Below are 9,831 nucleotides of genomic sequence, written 5' to 3' on the forward strand. Positions count from 1 at the left end.
AATAAGAATCATTCAAAAAGTGGTTGTGAAGGATTCATCCTACCAATTCTCAAGTGTGAAATCAATACCATACATATTTTGCATACGTATTGTAGTGCTTCACACTTATTGGACTTGCTTCCAAAAGCAAAACATGTTTTGTTTTTGCTCATGCTAACCAACCTCTTATTATTGGATTATAAATATAATTGAATTACTCAGTTCAAATTTGTTGCAACAGTTAACGAGGTAAGGTTTCAGCAATTGATTGGTACACCAGCTAGAATGTTTGTGCAATATGTTTTATGGTGATTAGTCATGCTATGCCTGCTCTGGCTGAGCTGCTTAATACATAGGCAAAATCTTAAATATTTTTCTGCATTCTAGTGTTTCAGATGTCTGAGATCAAATAGACTGATTTTTGTTGTTGATTAAAATAAACACCAGCCACCTCTGGAAGGGAAAGCTCTGCCAAACCTGACCTTGACCATTTGTTTTACTAACCCACACCATTATGGGATGAATTGTATACTGATTTTCTGGGGACCTTGGTGCTAGTTTGTTACATCCAGTGACTAGCTACTCCTGCCTCCGCAATGGTCTAAACAGGATATAAGTACAGGCCTCCTGCTTGTTGTATATAAAGAGACCTTCTTAAGGATAACATAGTAAGGTTATAGCATCCCAATTGTGTCCACAATATATGAGCCAGTGGGAGATGCCAAGCTGAGGGAAGTACGCTAAGACCCGTCCCTCTCTCCAAAATAGGTACCTAAATCCAGGCTGCAGAGAGGTGACTTCCTCTGTTTGGGATTCTCAGCTGCAAGCTCTTTTTTGGCATTAGGTATCTACAATGTTTTAGCAAGAAGCAGTGGTTAGGATACTTGTTAACTCACAGACTGGGATCTGCTTTTAGTGTGCTCAGGAATTGACATGACTCTCATTTGATAATGACAGAAAGGCTTTAATTACTATACTTATATACATATAAAATGAGCCCCCAAACCAAAAGTCCAGTATATTTTAGCTGCAAAAGCAATTATCCTCACCAATGCAGGCAAGAAGCGGTGATGGTTTCTTAGCAGCTTCCCCCGAGAACCTGGATCCGTGGTCACAGAAGGCAGCTGGGCAAGATGGTAGTTCTTTTCAGTTTCTTGTCAAGAGTGATTCTTCTTCTCTTGAAGCTTGCCTGCTTGCTTATTTCCATTGCTTCTCTTTTATATTCTTGAATCCAATGTTTTTCAAAGCATTTTGGTAATTTACATGAGTAAACACAGGAATTCCAGAAAACAATACTAGAAGGGGAGACCCATGTGTTTTAATTAGTGAAAAGGTGCTAGCCACCTAGGTGTGTTCTTTAGTTTCAGTGTTCCACCCATCAGACAAAGGGGTATTGGGGTTGTTGTGATTAAATTGAGCAATACCTGGGGTGGCATCCAGCCATTAGCTTTGATCATAAGATATTTTGAGAGGTCTGGAGCCGTGGAGGTCTAGCACGCCCTGCATTTAACACATTTCTGTTTACTGCATAGATGAGTTACTCCCAGAGGATAAATTCATTAGGGAAAATGGTCCAGACAGAGAGGCAATTAATAAACAGTTATCTTAATGAAATACCAGACATACTTTGAGAATAGAAAGACAGCATGGGTGTGTCGCAATGAGAAACAATCACCTCTTTTCAAAAGGGACTCCAGCCACCATTTCACATATTCTGCAATGTGCACTTATTAATTTGGTAGTTTAATTTTATAAGTAGGCCCATATTAGCTGAAATTTCATGGTCTACAATACTCACCTGCAATGTGGGAGACACCTCGTTCAAAGTCCCCCTCCAAAGGAGAAGGGATCTGAACTGTGATCCGCTACTTCTCACGAGTGCCCTAATCATTTGGCTATGGGATATTTCTGAGGTGGGGCTCCCTCAGTCTCTTGTTAAAACTGTTCCACTGTGGATTAAATAATTTTTTAAAAGTCATTGGAGTAGGGGGACTGGATCCTGCATCTCACACCTCCAGAGGAGTGCTTAAGCACCAGGTTATAGCATCATTCTTGAGTGCATATGCTCACTCATGCTCTCTCTCTCTCCTCCCCACCCAATGATTTTTCCATTATTTTTCCACACTGGAAGTTTCAACATTGGGCAGGGTCAGAGGAAAGAGGGGAAGGGGGAGGGGGAGAAGAAACAACACAAGAATGACGCTATAGCTTGATGGTGAGAGCATGCACCTGAGAGGCGGTAGATCTCCATTCAAATACCTTCTTCTCAGGTGGAATGGGGAATTGAATTGGAGAGATGACTGCTTATTTGCTATTTTAAATTGTAGGGAGAAAATAATTATGTTGTATGTGATAGCAAATGTTAGCAATCACTGCATCAAGATTCATCATGCACAAGCTTATTCTACATTATTTATAACTACTCCTATTTCCTTACATCAGCAAAAATTCAGACATGGGAAAAAATTGTCAGATTAGTCTTGTACCATTTATTTTGAACACAGGAAATGTCTTTAAAATGATGACATTCAAAAATCCTGAAAGAAAAATACAAATAAAGACAAACAGATACAAGTAGTACAATCTGAGCTATACATAATTAACGGTTTTATTTTTATCTTGGGCTGGAATGACAAGTAGTAACTTTTCAAGCTTTCAAATAGTGCAAAAAACTTAAAGAAAAATACAGCCCTTAATTAGGCTTTTTCTGAAATTTCCATATCATTATTTGGAGGGGTGCAGAACATTGACTATTGTTAAACTTGCCTGACACATCCCATTATGAGATTCTATTTTCAGTTGCTTAAAATTTGTGAAGCTTTAACCATTTGGCCTGAAATTTTACATCCTGGCCATCTTCCTCAGTCCAAATTGTGTTGCATAATTTCAGTCAAAATAGTCCAGCCATTTCCAAGAACGTGGTTTGAGAAAAATATGGTTTTTGCCCATGTTAAATTCTGGCGATCTTTGTTTTGAGTTGCCCTAGCACCACGATGCTTTGGAGTAAAGACATGGAATTTCACAGAGAGGTGCCTTTTGTGTCAGGAATGTGTCTTTTCCAGTCCCCTTGAAAATCTACCCGAACTTGATCAAGTTATAAGCTGTTGGGGGGGGGAGTAAGGGGAGTTTGCATATGCAGAGACACGTCTAGAGTGTCACACCTAAATTGTTTGAAGATTCTGTCCTCAGAGGCATGCTCCAGCCTGGGGCTAAAGAGAGCAGCTGAGCAGGATTTTCCTGCAGTTGCAGCTTTGTGCTACTCTTTGTGCTTGGCCCAGGCTGGGGCCAGGCACCAGAACTGAGACCAGCGAGCCTGTCTCTGCTGTGCTTTCAGTGACTTGACTATTGTGCCCAGGGACCACAGAGGAGGAAGCTGTCAGTTTTAAATGCTGAGGGGACAAGAGCCAGACCTGGGTGAGAGAGGAGGAGTGAGAATGGACAAAGGAGCCTGGGGGGGGGGGAGGAGGGGACTGGGAGGAGACTGATGAGGAACCAGGGACAGAATTGGGACTGGCTGTGCAAAGATACTAGGACAAGTAGCCCATGTGGACGGGGGACACAAATTGGATTGGGAGCCCAGACAGGGAGATTGGGACTAAGAGCCAGTATGTATGGGCAACATAGGCGGGGAACGGGGGCCTTTGTGGGGTGGGCTGGCTTGGTATGGCTATACAAGGGATGAGAAGTTTGAGGAGTGGAGACTGGAATGGGTTAGGTGAAGAGAATGGGACTGGGACAAGGAAATAGGAGTTGGGAAAAGATAGGAATAGAACAGGGAGAGGCTGGAGGGACAGGGCAGAAGTGGGTCAAATTGGGAGATATGTGCAGAAGAGTCTGTGCCAGCTTCAGCACACTCTTCTCCAGCCTGTCAGGGAACCCAGTATTCCTGAGTCTCATCATTCCCCTGCTGTCAGCAAATATCTGTGAAACCCACTGGCAAAGCATCCCTTCACCCTCTAGTGCTGGTCCATGTAGAGGATGACAGCCTACTGCTGCTATCAATTACTCTGTTAGCTCAACTGGCAGATCCGTGTGAGACATCTAAAAGGGTCAAATGCTGCTGACAATCCATGTTGCTGTTAATATGACAGCCCATGATGGAATGTTTTTCAGATTGATTTTTTTTAAAAACCTAGGAAATTACACACCCACAAACTATGCTCAAAACATTAAAGTTTAACACTGAAGTATTTAGGAAATCTGCTGTGTAATCTAATTTTGCTTTGTTGTGTGTATGCATTATGATATACTTTAGTTACATGATCAGATACTATTTTTTCCATAGGACCTCTGCCTCAATGCAAAGGATGGGCCTGAACTGGGCATTAATCAATGTTGTGTGGTAAAAGACTTGTCTGTAATAAATTAATGTTTAAATTAGCACTCCTACTATAGCGATAAGTCCACAAGGAAATTACTCTTCATGTCTTCTGAAGAGGGTTTGACTAGTATTTAGTAAATTGGAAGAAAACAATGTATTAAATAACTTCTCATTAAGTGAGCACTTTCCATTTCGTGTACTGAATGAGACAGGAGTCCTGTGGAAAAAATAGTATCTGATCAGCTGGGTGGGTCAGGGTGCTGAGAAATCAGTTAAATATTATTCGATCCAACCTCACTGTGGAGTCAGCTCTGTCATCACAACTGCTGGCCTGGTAAGACCACACCATAGAGTCAGCTCTCCACTGCTGCTGGTCCAGTTAGGCCTCCTCCTGCAGATTTATCCATGCAAGGTACAAGCTCTCCAGATGGGGAGCTCAGAGTAAACATTGGGCCCTTGTTCCTGGGGTTAGTGCTCCTTCTCACAAGGACCCGTTTCATTATCAAACAGAGTCCATGTCTCATAAAGCTACTGTGACTTCTCACCCAAAGCACATCTGCACAATTCCTATTTCCTTTCATTAGTTAGAAAGGATAATTACTTTTTTTTTTGTCATCGTTACACATCAAAACGTAAATACCAACCAAACAACAAAATTCAGGAAGTGAATTATGGAGAAACAAAATGTAAAATGAAGCTGGCCAGAGCTTTTTTTTTTTTCTTTTTCTTTTTTCTTTCTCCCCAACAGAGGGAGCAGAGAGCTCTGTCCTCTAGATCTTGTGGCCATGGAGGTTACATATAAAATCACTAAAAAGCAAAAACAGCTTTCTCCCTCTACTAGATCAGATAAAATCTATATCTGTAAATAAGATACAATACAACATATCCTTCAAAACTTGGATGAAGTTAAACAAGAAAAAAAATCTGGATAAAGCTAGTTAATTAACTTTAAAAAGTTATTTCTGTCTGATGGATCTGTAGAAAGCAATGGACACCACTGAGGGAATCAATCAATTTGCAGTTTCCTGTGAGCAGCAGTTAGAGTCTGAAACTCAGCTATCTTAATCAAAAGAAGTCTTAGAATGAGAAGACCAGAGTTGCACTGACTACAGACAAATTCTTCAGAGCCAGCATATGTTCAGCATATGTGTGAAAATGAGCTTGGCATATAACATCTTATTTTCAAGAAAGATGCACTCAGAATCTTAACTATATTTTAAATGTTAGGTGCATTATAATATATGTGAAGTTCAACACATTTTCAGTTTTCTTGGTGCCTTCTGGCAACAGAGAGTGCAGAGTTCTGTTGTCCAAGTTAATAATGCTTTTTCACCTTTACTTTTGTAAATTGTTATAATTTATTCATAAACAGACCAGTAAGGCCTTTAAATAAACAAACTCTCCTAACACACAGCAAAAAAACAAAGGAATATACTGTCAGACTATCAGGTTTATGATCCACGGATCTGATCTAAAAATGACTGAAATCAGTAGAAACATTCCCATTGACTTCAATGGATAAAACATCAGGCCCTAAATAGATCCAAAACGATATATCCCGGACTCCAAAAACATAACTCAGATGAGAATAGGGGGCACACTCAGCTGAAGATCATCATCCCCCATCACTATGGTCTCTGAACTAGTATCTATAGCAGTCTCTCCAAACCATCATCTTCAGCCAAACTGCAGCCATGGATTTGCAGAAGCACATACTGACTTCTCAGATAGTGACAATCTGGCAATCTGAACCTATGTCAAAGTGAATTGTGAACAATCGCTCCAGCAGGTGGTCTTTTCCTATAAAAGCTAACCCTAGGGACTTATAGAAAAGCACAGTGGCAGACTTCTGACAAAAGTCCTATTCATTTCCCTACATCCAGTTAGTGCTGTTATAACACTTAGTACATTTTGCTGCAGCTCTTCTAGTGTAGATTCAGAATTCCTTTTCTCTCCTCCTGGAGCTCTTCCTTAAGTCGCCCACAAGAAATTCCACTTTCTAGAAAGGGTTCCTCATGATGTGCATACAATCTTCCATAATTTTTTTATGAAAACCATGACAAAACTCTGATTAAGATGTTTACAAAGTCCTCCTGCTTCCTATCATGCATATGGGTCAAATCAGAATTCATATGGGTAAATATATCATACAATGTATTTGAACCTTCACTCAGAAAACCAAGTGAAATGGAAGATACATTAAATGGAACATACAATGAATTTGATAAAATTGCCTCAACTATTCATTACAGTATTATATATATATATATATATATATATATATATAAACAAACACACAGAGAAGCTGGATCTGTTCAAGCTGAGCTCAGATGTTTGGCAGCAGAATCCAGTTCCAGCTTGGATTTTGTCCACCAACTCCTGGACCATTTTTGGAGAACATCCAATGGGCATCCACCAGTGCTTTGATTCAATTTAAAATGTCCATTAGCGTCAGCTTTTCCATTTATATGATATTGTAAAAGCTTTTAGCCTTTGATCTTGAAGAGAAAATAAAACCCCAGCAGTTCTGTCCTGTCACATATCTAACCCACTTCCATTCTCAACGTTGTGACACATATACAGTATAGAACATTTTGGGTGGCATTTTCAACTGCTCTACAACATGCTCTGTGTGCACAGAACTATTGACACATGAGAATTCTTCTTGTCAGGTCCATGCATTTGTCTGTCATGAACTTTTGCAAATTACTTTCCTCTGACAAAACCCAGCAAGACTCGGAATTTCACAAAAGTTAGAGACTTTTACTTAAGGAAACAGTTTCTTTACTTCCAAATAATTCTCAAAAATATTGAAAAATTATCCTGGAAAGACCTTTTTTTCTTTGAGGGACCAAGTTTTGTTACTTTTTCTTTAATTAATAAATGCATAAATAAATAAATTGAGGGGCCATGGCACCCAGTGCAAACAGAGGGTTGCAAAATTCAGAAAGTACAGTGGCTTCAACGGATTATTTCCCCTAGGCAATAAACACCAGGGAAGACCCATTATCTGGGATCAGATCTTGTAGCTGCAAGGAGATGGAGCTGAGGATCAGTGGTTTGAAGTGTGGTCAAACAGACCAAAACTCAGCTCAGATTTCCTTTCTGTTTGTCTTGGGTTTGTGCAGAACGTTTCATAGATGAGAGAGTCTGGTCTAAGTGTTGGGTTTGTGACAAAGTTCAAAACCAGTTGAATTTTGCCTGGGTTTTGACTTCATTATTTTTTCCCCATAGTTCTAATTCTTTATCGATTTTTCTGTTTTCTATAAGAATTAGTGACTTGGCTTTAACCCACTCTTGTTTTAAAACAAGAATTATTCATGTTGACCTGGAAAAATTTGCATTGAGCTTTCTGCCACACCTACCTGCAAAAGGCTCAAAAGGGGAGCGGGTGTAAATGAAATATGCAAAACAAAAAAGAAACACTGGGTTTTCTTTTTTAAACACTAGTAAAATGTGTGGTTGGTAAGTAATAGGTAATCATTTAGGTGTATTTAAACTGACGTTGCTTTCTGCAGCCTTATCTGTGATCAGCCACTCTGGCCCCAATCCTGCAAATTGTTACATGTATGCTTAACTTTAAATATGTGGCTACTCCTATTGACTTCAAGTTACATTGTGCATAATTGTTTGCAGGAAAGGAGCCTGGAGTCAAGATTTTCCAAAATAGGCACCTAAAGTTAGGCACCTAAATCTGGAGTTAGGCTCCAGAATAAATAGCCTGATTTTCCAAACTGATGAACACCCATTCACTTCAGTGGGAGTTGTTGGGTGCTTAAAACTTTTAAAAATCAAGCCACTTACATTAGAGTCTAATATAGACTTAGAAGCTTAATAAAGCTATTTTTGAAAATCTAGGTTTACATCTATCTTTTCTTCTACATAATTATGAAATATTATCACCTATAATATTTGCTATATATTTGATTGAAACATTATGTATGTTCTCATCTGAATTAACACTCGTTCATCTCTCATGTTTGTTTTAAATTTACAGAAAGAAATAACAGATCATTTTAACACAATATTTCTGGGTCAGAGAGATACCATAGGTCCTGATCTTGTAAACACATCTGCACATGCTTTATTCTGATTTCAACATTTCTGTGAGCAGTAAAGTCTGCATGATTGGAGCCTTACTTTCATTACTATTAATAAAACAAACAAAAAAGGTGTTTTTAACTGGGTTCTAAAGTATACAAAGAATAGATAAATTATTCAAATTAAAACAAGAAAAACAATTGGAAAATCTTTTTGTTCTTACTGTAGATTAGATTATTTCCTGAAAAAAAGTATTATTCTGCTGAATATTGCAAGGGATGAACTAGACAGTCTTTTACTGATTTTTGCACACATGGGCGCACACACACATAGAATTAGATAACATTCAGTTGTATTTTACTAGTCCTCTCTTCAATCCCGATCCCTTTAAGGTCAATGGGATTTTTACCACTGATTTAAGGCTTCAATCCTGTAAAGATTTATGCATATGCTTTAATTTTATGTTCTAGGACTACTCATAGCTTGTGACATTAAATACTTACAGAAGACTTTGCAGGATGGAAGCAGAATCAAGCCCTCAGTGATGATACAGAATTTTATCTATGTCCGCTATTAAAAATAGGTATGCATGTACAAAGATGAACAATTATGTCTACACTTTTCTACTCAAACTGACTGTTCAAAGCATTCAACTGTTGCACTTTAAGACAGTTACAGCCACTGGCTTGTTAGTTCTACACAGGTATCATATTTGTAATCATTAATATGCAGACAGGAGATGATTAAATGGAGTTGTGATACAATGTGACACCATATAATAAATGGAATGGAAAATATGTATTTATAACATAAATCATGTATTAAAATTTGTGACAAGCTCACATTGATGAAGACAATGCAGAAATAACAAAAAACTGTATATGCCACTTTAATGATAAAAAAGAGAAAATTTGTTTCTTTTTAATGTTCTGATTCTTATTTCTATCATCTATTTCAGATTCAGTTGTTAAGAATGAAACTAACGCTCATCTCATTACAAATATAGCTGTGACACAACTAATTAATTTAACATTTAATTCCAGTTTGATAGATATCAGTCAACTACTTTCCCTCCATGCCCCCCGTCACATTAGATAAGATCCTGAAGCATGGTTTCTTCTCCAGAAAATGTTTAAATAAAATTAAAACAAAACAGAAGAAATCTTTATTTAGCAGGATGAAAGCTACATTACTAGCACATTACTAGTTAATATTTCTATATGACGTTTTGCAGTATAAATCAACTACAAAATTTTCATAAAAAATATAAGTATCAAAACATTTCAATGTTACACATTTGGGCCCCAATCTTTGAAAGACTTATGTATGTGCTTAATTTTACTACCCTCTGGGGCCACTCACACATGCCTAAGTGCTTGCAGGATTAGGGCCAAAGCAGTTTCACTGAAGTCAATGAGAGTACTACGTGTGTAAAGTTATCCAGGTGTCCAGGTGTTTAAGTCTTTGCAGGACTGGAGCCTTGAAAATCA

General features: G+C 38.3%; 1 long non-coding RNA gene across 1 annotated transcript in view; it reads left to right on the forward strand.

Moving 5' to 3' along the window:
- LOC137147638 (uncharacterized) overlaps window positions 1-9,241 on the forward strand; it is a 119,257-nt gene extending 110,016 nt beyond the window's left edge. The window contains exon 4 of the long non-coding RNA XR_010918276.1: window positions 8,812-9,241. This is a non-coding gene — a long non-coding RNA (uncharacterized lncRNA). The remainder of the gene's footprint in view (window positions 1-8,811) is intronic.
- The last annotated feature ends 590 nt before the right edge of the window (window positions 9,242-9,831 follow it).

The sequence above is a fragment of the Emydura macquarii genome, unplaced genomic scaffold, assembly GCF_026122565.2.
Source record: "Emydura macquarii macquarii isolate MOO-44397 ecotype Brisbane River unplaced genomic scaffold, CSIRO-AGI_Emac_v2 contig_561, whole genome shotgun sequence".
Lineage (NCBI taxonomy): Eukaryota > Metazoa > Chordata > Testudines > Chelidae > Emydura > Emydura macquarii.